Source organism: Musca domestica, unplaced genomic scaffold (genome assembly GCF_030504385.1).
Source record: "Musca domestica strain aabys unplaced genomic scaffold, Musca_domestica.polishedcontigs.V.1.1 2, whole genome shotgun sequence".
Classification (NCBI taxonomy): Eukaryota; Metazoa; Arthropoda; class Insecta; order Diptera; family Muscidae; genus Musca; species Musca domestica.
Window position 1 is genome coordinate 35,721,102 of NW_026712249.1, and position 12,708 is coordinate 35,733,809.

Genomic DNA, 12,708 nt, shown 5'->3' on the forward strand with positions numbered 1-12,708 from the left:
GAAAGAAGTACCCGATTGGATTCAAATTTTGAGAATCATAAAATTCCGATGAATATGGGGTTGCAAGATTAAGTTCGTAAATGCACTGTTTTCGATACTTCTATCAAAAAAATATCCCTTTTTTAAATCAAAAAGAATTACAAGGAATAACATCTCAATCTCCCCCCTTTAAATTATTTCAAAAAAAATACTGAAGCTAAATTAATAAAAAACATTGGTGGTCCGAATTACGCCCTTCCCCTTTTGACCTTGTAATATGAATTTGATTTGATTTGTATTGTCATTGCCAAGTAACTGCGAACAGCAGAGACAAGACCAAAACCAAGAAATGGAAAGGAGAAAAGAACGCAATGATTGTAAGAAAACTATGACGCATTACTGGGACGCACATCAGAGTCGATATGTACGTTTGATTGTATGTCCCTATTTATAATGTCAAATGGCAACCAATGTTGACAAGAATTTAAAGGAAAACAAATATTCCGCAAAAGTTAAAGGATATTGTCCCGGAAGGAGAGAGGGAAGAGGCAGAGATGCACTCGCAACGTACCCCGGCAACAAACGCAACAACATCTTTAACCCAACAGCAATCCATTGGAGACATGTTCGAGAGAGTCTGTTGGAAATAAACTACAAGACTTGATATATAATGCAAATTTTATTGGTTCAGTCGAACCCGATAGACGGAGAGACAGACAGACAGACAGACAGTTGGATAGACTTATCAACCAACAGACAAGCGACCTAATAGACAAGCCAGACATATGTATGCAATACAGTCATACATATCTATCTATCTCTCAGAGTAGATAGAGTGTCGATGGCATTGACTGTTATGACTCAAGTGATGCATTGCAGAAAGGAAAAAGGAAAACAAAATAAAAATAAAGATGGCATAACAAGAAAATCTCTCCAGTTCAGAGTAACTTTGTATGGGAGAGTGAGGTCGTGTGTGCGTGTGAGGAAGGAAGAAAGATTATTAAAATAAAATATGCAACAATTCACTTAACACATAATAAACTTAATGTAAAGCTTAAAGAGGCGTCAGCCGCAACAAATATGAGAGAAAAAACAAACGGGATAATGGATATTCAAGTAATTAAAGTTTTACAAATCATTTAAGTTGTGGAAATGGTTATGGCTTAAACATATGATAACATATGGCAATATTTCGAAAATTCTTTAAATAAATACGTAAGAGTAAATAACATGTGTGTGTCAAATTGCAAAAGCGCGATAGTTTTACAAGAGAAGTTGCAATTATAGCAAGTAAAAAAGCTGTTATACTCGGCCGGGTTGAATTTTTAATGCCCTAAACTATTTGGAAAGAATAACTGTCGAAAATTTGTTGATACAGTATTGAAAGGAACTTGCAGAATTATTAGGAATTTGTAATATCAATTTTCAAACCATAAGTCATGGGACTTATAAAGAAAATGTTCGGCAATCATCCAAATGCAAAATATCCTCTATATGGGAGTTTCATGAAATCGTGAACCTGTATACATTTTTGGCTTCCGTAAAGCCGGTACCTATGAGGAACTGCAAATACCAACATTAAAACAATCACTTTAACAAGTAAAAAAGTATCGATCGGTTTTGCCGACAGATGTATACTCTCAGCCAGTGTTCGATAATTTAAACATATTTCGACTTCTGTTATGAATTTTCAAACTGGAGTGGATTTTGAAAGAATGGGGCAATATTGACCATTTCAAATCGGACATAAATAAATATGATACAAGTAGTATTATGAATATATAAGAAAATCGAACATTTATAGCCAATTTATGGGAAATATTAATTTCCATATTCATCTCAGGGAGACATGTATTTAGATATAGCAAGTTGTAAAGAATCGCTGAGTTGTTTCGCAATTTATGACAGATAAAAGTTTTGAAAATTGTATCTCTTTGTGGGTGAGGTACCAGAAGGTTTTCGCAGATATATAACATCTTCACAAGTGATCTTGTGTATGTGTGAAATTTGAAGAGAGTCGGATTCTTATTTCGACTTCTTTGAGCGTTTTGTTTTTCATCATTTTTGGATTTGACGACAATCGGAATGCTACATCACATTTTATGAGAGTTGTAATTATTCAAAATTTTGACCATTTGTGGTCCAGAGGGAGTGGACCGATATTGTCCATTTTCATATCTGACCTAGCACTGACGCAAATATTAGGATGTGCAAAGTTGGAGCAAAATCGGATTATCCTATCACTTTTTGTGCAAAAAATTATTTTTTTTTTTGAAAATTTCGACCTTTTGTCGGGGAGGTACCAGAAGGAGTGGACCGATATTGCCCATCTCCGAACTCGATCTAAGTTTGACAAAAATATTACGATGTACCGAGTTTGGAGCAAATCGGATACTCCCTTCGAGAGTTATCGTGCGCACCAGCCAGACAGACAGACAGACGGACGGACATCGCTAGATCGACTCCAAATGTTCTGACTAGGCACGTTTTGACCGTATCAAATGATATATACCCTCTGTAGCCATATGGCTGAGGGTATAAAAAATGTCCACTGGGATACCAACCGCAAATTCGGGCACAAAATATGCCCAAACTGACCGCTGTCATTTCTAAGCCACTCTTCCGACAGCTGTTAAAATTATTCCAGTGATAGTTCATTATATTGTTTACAAGCGTACAAAAACATTTTTATGAGAATTTTCTAGAAAAAAGTTATTCGTGATAGTGTGATTTCTTTTTATGTGTTTGTTTTCTCTTTCGAGACGAGCTTAATGATCAGGAATTTGCAGTGAAAAGGAAAGCCAGATAGACACTATCATGATTTCTTTATATTTGGCTGGAAAACCACAAGTGGCTATCGTTAGAGCACTCCAGCATTTAAATGTGAATAAATCTTTTGTGTCTCGTACCATCGCTGGTTACCGTGATACTGGTTGCGTAGTCCGACGTCAAGGAAGTGGACGGAAGAAAACAGCAACATCAGCAGAAATGGTTCGAAAAGTAAAGAAGCGGCTTGATCGAAACCCGTGTCGCAGTGACAGAAAAATGGCTCGTGATTTGAACATATCGCACTATTCCATTCGACATTGAAATTCCAAAAAGTGCAAGAACTTACACCGCAACAGAAAGAAAATAGACTCAAAATAGCTAAAGAGTGGCTTCGCTTGGCCGAAAGTGGTGAAATTCGGTTTTCTGCGATGAGAAAACATTCGTTGTCCAGCAGTTTGTTAACAAACAAAATGATTGTGTTTACTTGCCAAAAAGGGTAAGCTAAAAATGTGGACAAAGCGCCGTCCATGGTGATGGTGTGGGCCGCCATAACAGCCAATGGTCGCTCTCCGCTCGTATTAATCGACCGTGGCATCAGAAATAATGCCGAATATTCTGCAGGGTATATTAAGTCCTTGGGCACGCAAACATTTTGGACGCAGACCTTGGACATTCCAACAGGACTCAACACCATCGCACTCATCAGGCGCCATCCAAGAATGGTTACAAAATGAGGTTCCTCGCTTCATTTCCAACACACAATGGCCACTAATTCCTCTGGATACCAATCCGTTTGACTATTGTGTCCGGAGTATTTTAGAAAGCGAGGTTGGCACTATAAAATACCAAAGTATCGATCACCTCAAGCAAGCGCTTCGCCTTCGAATGGACCAAAATACCGCAGGGCAACATTCGGGCAGCGGTTTCATTGGCCATTTGAAAGCCATAATTCGTACCAAAGGTGACCAATTCGAACAAATCTAAAGTTATTCTTAAATGTTGAAGTTATTTCCGACATTTTTTGCTTTCATTTAATAAAATTTATAAGCGGAATGAAAAAACCATATATAAATGCAATGCCCTAGATGCTTAGCTAATATGGCGTATACGTCATGAAATCATAATATCACGTATACGCACTCTACATACAGTTTAGTAAAAATAACGAATTCGAATTTTTTTACCATCCATCATACATAGTATGGAGTTAGTCATAGTATATTAAGTTAGTCATTCCGTTTGTAACTCGTCGAAATAATCATTTTAGACCGTACATAGTGTATATATTTTTTATCAGCGTAAAATTCTAAGACGATTTATCCCTGTCTCTCCGTCCGCCTGTCCGTCTGTTATAATCCCGCTAAGAGTCAAGGCGAATAAAAATAGGAAGCGAAAATGTTGCACAGATAAGATAATGGGCTATATCGATCCACAATATTGCAAAGCCCCCATAAAACGGTACCCCCTGATTCGGTATTTTGATTATTGTAGCCAAATTGTTAAATGAAATTGTCTGAAAATCCCCAAAAGAGATCATATAATTTATTTAACTACAAAAAATTGTCTAACGGTACCTCACTTTATTCGGTATTTTGATGATATTAGCGACATCACTCCCGGAATTGTTTCAAAGTTCGTATTTGACGTTCGGAATCGGTACTATAACCTATCATTTCGCGGTGTATGAGCTTAATGGTTATTCAAAATGTTGTAGTGGAGTTACCAGAAGGAGTGGATCAATATCTACCATCTTTCCACCAGATCTTGTGTTAGTAGAAATATTGAGCTTTGTAAATTTTGAAGAGAATCCGGTTTTTTTTCGCATTTCATAATGATTATTTAATATTGCGACCCGTTTTGTTGAAGGCACAAGAAGGATTGGTCCGATGTTTATACCCTCAGTCATATGAGGGTATATATCATTTGATACGGCCAAAACGTGCCTCATCGAAATAGCGATTTTAGACCCTATGTCTCTTTGGACCAAATCCGATTCAGGATAATTGAAGTCGATCTAGCGATATCCGTCCGTCCATCTGACTGTCTGTAATATCAAACCTAGATCGAGTTCGGAAATGTGTAATATCGGTCCACTCCTTCTGGTACCTCCCACACAAATGGTCAACATTTCAAAAAAAAACAATATTTTAATGCACAGAAAGAGAAGATATATATATATTTTGCTCCAACTTTCAAATCCTAATATTTGCATCAGTGCTACGTCAGATGCGCAAATGGACAATATCCGTCTACTCCATCAAGTACCATTAAGCTCATAAAACGGGAAATTAAAATCCGATTCCATTCCAGACTTCATGCATATCTCAATCTGTTGTAAATATGATAGAGATTTGAGCATTTTTTCTGGCACCTCCCCCACATTGGGTTGAGGATTTTGAAAAACAAAGCGCTCTTATAGGAAGTAGTCGATATAGTCGAAATGTGGCACGTTGTAATATCTATATCAGTCTTAGGTCAGAAATGAATTTGTCAATATTGACCAACTGCTTCGGAACCTCAACCATAAAGGGTCAACAGTTTGAATAATCATAACTCGAGGGTGGGAGTATACATTTGTCGGTAAAACTGACTGATACTATTTCACCTTTTTTTTATACCCTACACCACATAGTGGTAAGGGTATTATGTCTTTGTGCATTTGTTTGTAACATGGAGAAGGAAGCGAGATAGACCCAAAGTTACTTTTGAGGATCTCCATAGAATCACTTTCTGAGTTCATTTATGCATGTCAGTCTATCCGTCCGTCCGTCTGTCCATGTATTCTTGTGAACAAAATGCAGGTCGCATTTATTATCCGATTGAGATGAAATTTATGCACAAGTCATTTGTTTAGCCCAAGGACGAACCCTATTGAAATTGGAGATAATCGGTAAAAATTAAGATACAGCTCCCATATATATCTTCGTCCGATTTGCCTTTTATTGTGCACCAAACGTGTAATATCAGCCCGAATAGTATGAAATTTTACACATCCAACCAAATTAGGCATGAAAAGAGGTATGCCAAATTTGATCGAAATCGGTTCAGATATAGCTATAGCTCCCATATATATTGTTCAACCGATTTGTTATTTTTGTCCTCCGCAGCCGTAATATGCACTCTGTAACAACAATATTTGGGGAAATATATCAAATGCAGCTCAGAAATACCTTTGCTAAATTTTATCGAGAACGGTTCAGATTTGGATATAGCTCCCATATATAACTTCGTCCGAATTACCTTTTATTGTGCAGCAAACGTCTAACATTTCCCCAAAATGGAATGGAATTTGTCACAAACGACCGAATTGAGTCTAGAAGGAGGTATGCCAAATTTAGTGAAGATCGGTTCAGAAATAGCTATAGCTCCCATATATACTTTTCATCCGATTTGTCATATTTGTTACTCACAACCGTAATATGCACCCCGTAACAACGATATTCAGGGAAATATATCAAATACAGCTCAGAAATATCTTTGCCAAATTTTATCGAGATCGGTTCAGATTTGGATATAGCTTCCATATATATCTTTATCTGTTTTCAAATTAATTGTGCACCAAATGGGCAATACAAGTCCGAATTTAAAAGATACAAATGCTTCGGCAATTTAGTCCTTTGAACTTTAAATTACAATTATAATCATAGCGTGTAGGATTAAATTCTCCCATAAAATCTTTTAATTGTTATGTGGAAAATTAGCAAAGTGGTGTAGGGTATCATAAAGTCGGCCCCGCCCGAGTTTAGGACTTTCTTTACTGTGTTTTTTTTTTTTTTTTTGAAAAATTTTCTATAGATCTTAAAAAATCACCCTTTAGAGCAAATGCTATTTTCATCATGTTCGGGGACATGCCTACATCACGGGTGCAAACATTTTGTAATTGGATGTCAAATCATTTAATTCCCGCAACAATATTCTTTCTAAGAACAAAAACAGATCCTACCACTCGAATAAGTTGAGATCAGTTAATCTTTTACATTGTGTCAGACAACGAAATTAAAAATATACACCTAAATCCAACTTAATTCTATTCTTAAAAGTAACATGCCTATATATATGTATACATACGTATATATAAAAATGTACATGTGTGTGTAGCTACTAATAAAACATTTAAAACGCACAAACTTACCTTTATAAATAAAATGAAGCGAAAAGAGAAATGTTGCAGGAACCAAATGTTGAATGTCGATTTTATATCCACTCCAGACAGCAAGGCCACCAACAGCAACACGAACAACAACAACAAAAGTTGTTTCACCTTTTTCGAGAGATATTGGTTAGCAGCAGTGAAATGATTCTTCTCGCAACCGCAATAATAAATTTAAAAATTGTTAGGTTATATTCCGTACGGCTGTTTGTGATTGATGTGAAATTTTTAAGATATAAATGGATTTGAGAAGAAGAAGAATAAGAATTGATGTTTTGCGAAAACCGAAAAAAACACAAAATTTCGAGCCAATATGGATGATGAATGGGAGAGAAATTGAAATTGTGGTCGTGTAACTGCAAAAAAAAAAAGAAGAAAAAGTGGAAATAAAATTAACTATATAAATTTTCCAAAGAAAACTTGAATTTTTTGTTGTATTGATAAAAGTGTAGATATATATGTTTGTTTGCATGTGAATATGTTTTTTAATATTTTTCTCCTGGGATATACCACCACAAAGTTAGAGGAAGTTTAAATAGTTTGATTTATTATCTAAAGGGTCTTTTGTTAAACATAGAAAGGTGAATTTTATGGGTTACCTTTGAAAGGTCAACAAATGTTGATAAGTTGTGCTGCAACAACAGTGTGTCAGAAAATAACATAAACTTTTTATAGTTTTTGACCCCATTTAAATGATTAAATTATGTCAAACCAACAAAATATATGAATTTTCAATACGACAATATGAGAAAAATAAAAACATAAGTGTTTAGGCCAAATTAACATGATAGATTCAATGTAAAAACAAATATGATGTAGGTCAGATCGATGAAAATTGAGAAACCCTCTTCAGCATTTGGTGCCATCTTACTGCTTTAAATGTTGTCCATTTTGTAAAATCGACATATTTTCCACATTTTTATACCCTCCACCATACTATGGAGGGTATATTAATTTTGTCATTCCGTTTGTAACTCCTGAAATGCTCATGTCAGACCCAACAAAGCATAAAAATTCTTGATCAGCGTAAAATTCTAAGTCGATTTAGCCATGTCCGTCTGTCTGTTGTAATCACGCTATCTTTCGAACGATAGAAGGCTAAAATTTTACACACTTCTTTATTTTTCCATGTAGGTCCACGTCTTCGTATAACGCCCATATAACGGTACCTCCCGATATTCGGTATTTTGATGATTTTAGCGACATTATTCTCCGGAATTGTTTCAAATTTCAAATGCAAATCAATGCGAATAATCCATTGTAAAGTGGACCGAGCCATGCCCAACTGCTGAGAACGGCGTTTTTGGGATGTTCTTGGGGACCTCTCAACACTGGCTCGTACGGCAGCGATATTCTCGGCCGATCGCCTTGGTCGAATTTTATATGGCCTCGTCGGATTAGAAAAAGCCTTACCAGTCGAAAATTTTTCGTATAAACGCTTAATGGTGTTCTTAGAAGGCGCACTTCTCACATTTTTTTCACAATTGACTTCTTCTGTTGAATGTAAATTTCAACTATATCAGAGCGCTCGCGTGACGTGTATTGGTTCATGGTAAAAATCTGCTTGGACTGACGCTTCAAACGCGGTATGTCATTAAGCGATGTGACATCTCTGTCAAAAGTTATGGCGTTGCCAGATGGGTCCGTCGAATATGGACAACCCTGTACAGCCTAAGACAGAAAATTGTCTGTGCAGGTCCACGTCTTCGTATAGCCCCCATATAACGGTACCTCCCGATATTCGGTGTTTTGATGATTTTAGCGACATTATTCATCGGAATTATTTCAAAATTGGTATTTGAAATTCGTAATGGATACTACAGCCTAAGACAGAAAATTGTCTGTGCAGATCCACTTCTTCGTACAGCCCCCATATTGCGGTACCTCCCAATATTCGGTATTTTGATGATTTTAGCGTTATTATACACCGTAGTAGTTTCAAATTACGTATTTATAGTTCGTAATGGGAACTACAGTCTGTGACAAAAAATTGTCTATGCAGGTCAGGTCTTCGTATAGGTCCCATATATCAGTACCTCCCTATATTCGGTATTTTGACGAGTTTAGGTAGAATACACACCGAAATTGTTTGAGATGTCGTATTTGACTTTCGTAATGGGTGCTATAGCCTGTGACAGGTCTTCGTTGGTCAAAGGTCTTCGCACAACTCCAATATAACGGTACCTCCCTATATACAATATTTTGATGATTTTAGCTGCCGTTTATTTCAAGTTTCAAATTTGAATATGGTAATGGCTTATGACAAACAGTGCTTATGTGGGTCCACGTCGAATAGACCCCAATATAACGGCTATATTCGGTATTTTTAAAATTTTAACAGAATTTTTTAAGGATTTTATTTTTTGAAATTTTCCAAATTCGTTCCAAATGGTGGAGGGTATTCAACTGCTTTTAACTTGTTTTTTGTAAACTTGTTTGGCTTTTCTATTTTATAATTAAGCAAAATTTTATAAAATCATGAAGAAGTCGTTCAAAATGATTTGGAATTTCACAAAATTGAGTTATGGATGTAATTAGGATTTTGCTTCATTTCAGAAATCGAAAAAATTGTTCCTCCAAAATGTGAATAAGAATTTTTATTTTTATTGAATTTTTAAATATTTTTTTTATTATTTTCAACAACACATACCCACACACATACTATGTTTAAGGTTTGATGCAAAAGTGTCCGCTTTACAATACAATAATCTTGTTGTTGGAATTTCCCTGTCATACTTTATATTGTTTATACCATGTTAGATCCTACTGTTTGAAATAAATCTCGAGGTCGAGGTAAAATCTCAATGTGAATAAATCTTTTGTGTCTCGTACCATCGCTCGTTACCGTGATACTGGTAGCGTAGCCCAACGTCATGCAGAAATGGTTCGAAAATCAGCCTCGCAGTGCCCGAAAAATGGCTCGTGAGCTGAACATATTGCAATATTCCATTCGACAAATATTGAAAAATGAGTGCAAAAACTTACACCGCAACAGAAAGAAGAGCTATAGAGTTTCTTCGCTTGGCCGAAAATGGTGAACTGCCGAATTTGGTTTTCTCCGACAAGAAAACATTCATTGTTCAGCAGTTTGTAAAAAAACAAAATAATCGTGTTTACTTGTCAAAGAGGTCAGCTGAAAACGTGCACCTTCGGTTGGCCATCAGAACTCAAGCGCCGGCCGTGGTGATGGTGTGAGCCGCCATAATAGCCGATGGTCACTCCCAGCTCATATTAATCGACCGTGGCATCAGAATAAATTCCGAATATTATCGCGAAAATATTGTGGAGGGTGTGTTAAAGCCTTGGGTACGCAAACATTTTGACCGCAGACCTTAAAGATTCCAACTGGAAGAACGGTTAAAAATGAGGTTCCTCGCTTCATTTCCAGCGCACAATGGCCAACAAAATCTCCGAATTGTATCTGGAGTATTTTGGAAAGCAAGGTTGGCACTAAAAAATACCAAAATGTCGATCACCTCAAGCAATCGCTTAGCCGTGAATTTGCCAAAATACCGCAGGGCAACATTCGGGCAGCGTGTGACGGCTCCATTGGCCTTTTGAAGGCCATAATTCGTGCCAAAGATAAACAATACGAACAAATCTAAACTTATTCTAAAATCTGATGCTATTTCCGATATTTTTAGGTCCTCGTAAATGGATCATATCGGTCCACGTTTTCGTATAGACCCCATATAACGGTACCTCCCGATATTCGGTATTTTCATGATATTAGCGACATTATTTACCGGAATTATTTCAAATTTCGTATTTCAATTTCACAACGGGTACTACAAAAAATTTTGTATGCAGGTTCACGTCTTTGTATAGCTCCCATATAAGGGCACCTCCCGATAGTTGGTATGTTGACTATTTCAGCAACATTATTTACCGGAATCGTTTTAAATTTCGAATTGAAGATCTTAATGGGTATTACAACCCATGTGAAAAAAATTTCCTATACAGGTCCACGTCTTCGTATACTCCTCATATAACGGTACCTCCCGATATTCGATATTTTAATGATTTTAACGACATTATTCACTGAAAATGATTCAAATTTCGTATTTGAAGCTCGTGATGGGTACTATAGCATATGACAAACAATTTCGTAAGCAGGTCCACGTCTTTGTATAGTCCCCATATAACGGCTTTCATTTAAGAGGTAGTTTTCGGAATTTTTCTTTGTGAAAATTTTCAAGTTCATTCCAAATGGTGGAGGCCCGGTCTAACTTAGCTGCTTTTTTACTTGTTTGCTTTCATTCAATAAAATTTAAAAAAAAATTAAAAATTATTATTTATTTTTTATGAATTGTTTCCATGGCTCTTTTTGGGTAAAAATATTCGTGCTTTTAAAAATTTTCAAAACAACCATTTTTAATTTATGTCACAATATTTTTCAACGTTAGTTACGGCAGTGGACTTTTAAAAGGTATTCTAAGGGTTTCCAAAACAAAAATTTTCAATATTTTATATGGTTTACATTGCAACTGCTCGGTTTAATAAAGTAACATTTTTTCTAGGATTGTCAATTTTTTTGGGCATATGATTCCATGTCGACTCTACCCGCCATTATCTTTTCCTTGCTTCTTATTAATGGATTACTTAACACATGTTAATTTGTTTCCAAATGTTAACGAAAATCCTTTTTATTGTGTAAAAATTCCAATTTTACACACTGTGGCGAACAAAAGTTTATTGGAACTTTCCTTTTCAATATTTCTTGTAACGAAGTGTGCGTGTGTGAATTAAAACGAAAATTTCTTTGAAGCCAGAAAAATATTGGCTTCAACTGTATAAATATTTAAATATATCAAACAATAATGGACAACAGTTGTTCCAAGTCGGCAATAAGGTTCTTGATTAAATTTTAAATGTAGTAAATTTTCCCTGCCCGCAAGAAATATGTAATCAATGTAATTTAGTGGTGGTATTAAATAGTGATTTAGACTTAATTACATTTTCTTTTTTTCTGGTAATCAGTTACGAATAATTCCAGGTAATTATTTTTACTATATCATTTATTTTGCACTGCAATTATTATTTTTTTCTTTGATTTTATTTTATTTCTCTGTGAACTTTTGAATTTTTAAATTTTCACTTATTATTATTCTCGAAATTTAATATTTTTTTTTCAAAATTTATTTTTAAGAAAAAACAAACGAAATGATTTTTTCAAATACTATTTTAATTTCATTTCAACATTAATTTCCGATTCCGAGCATTTAAGATAATTGAGAATTTTTCATTTTAATTTATTTGTAAATTTCAACGCATTTTTCGAAGTGGCGATTTTGTTTTAAATATAGCTGCTGTTACAACAAAAACCGAACCGAAATTAAACCAAAACAAACCGAACATCATCCGTTGTGCACGAATTTTCGTTTCATACTAAGCGCCAAATGCAAAATGCACGCACCTTTTGTGATAGAAGAAACAACAACCAGGCAAAACATACCACCACCACAAAACAAACAAAAAATATCCCCAATAACTACTCCACCCCTCCCCCCGTTTAAGAGAACCATATTAGAACAAATTTCCCCAAATAATGCAAAATTGTACCCAAAACAAACTTACCGCAACAGCTGTTTTAGCCAATATTTTGGCGGCATTTTCTCAATGTTGTTGTATTTGCTGTTTACTCTTAAAGGATTTGTGAGAGGGCATGCGCCGGAAACAGTTTTCTTGCGCTCTTCTCTGCTGTGTTTATTTTTTTCTTTTTATGTCATTTTACTTTTTTGTTTTGGCGCCAAAATGAGTGAGTATTTCTCCCACATGACGTTGACGTGTTTGTGGTGCCAACTTCATTG

General features: G+C 35.6%; 1 protein-coding gene across 1 annotated transcript in view; it reads right to left on the reverse strand.

Moving 5' to 3' along the window:
* The window catches only part of LOC101893044 (uncharacterized), a 365,837-nt gene extending 353,172 nt beyond the window's left edge, over window positions 1–12,665 (reverse strand). The window contains exons 1-2 of the mRNA XM_059122121.1: window positions 12,476–12,665; window positions 6,881–7,254 (exon numbers count right to left, since the gene is read on the reverse strand). The gene's annotated coding sequence lies outside the window, so the exon portion shown is untranslated. The remainder of the gene's footprint in view (window positions 1–6,880; window positions 7,255–12,475) is intronic.
* Between the last annotated feature and the right edge of the window lie 43 nt (window positions 12,666–12,708).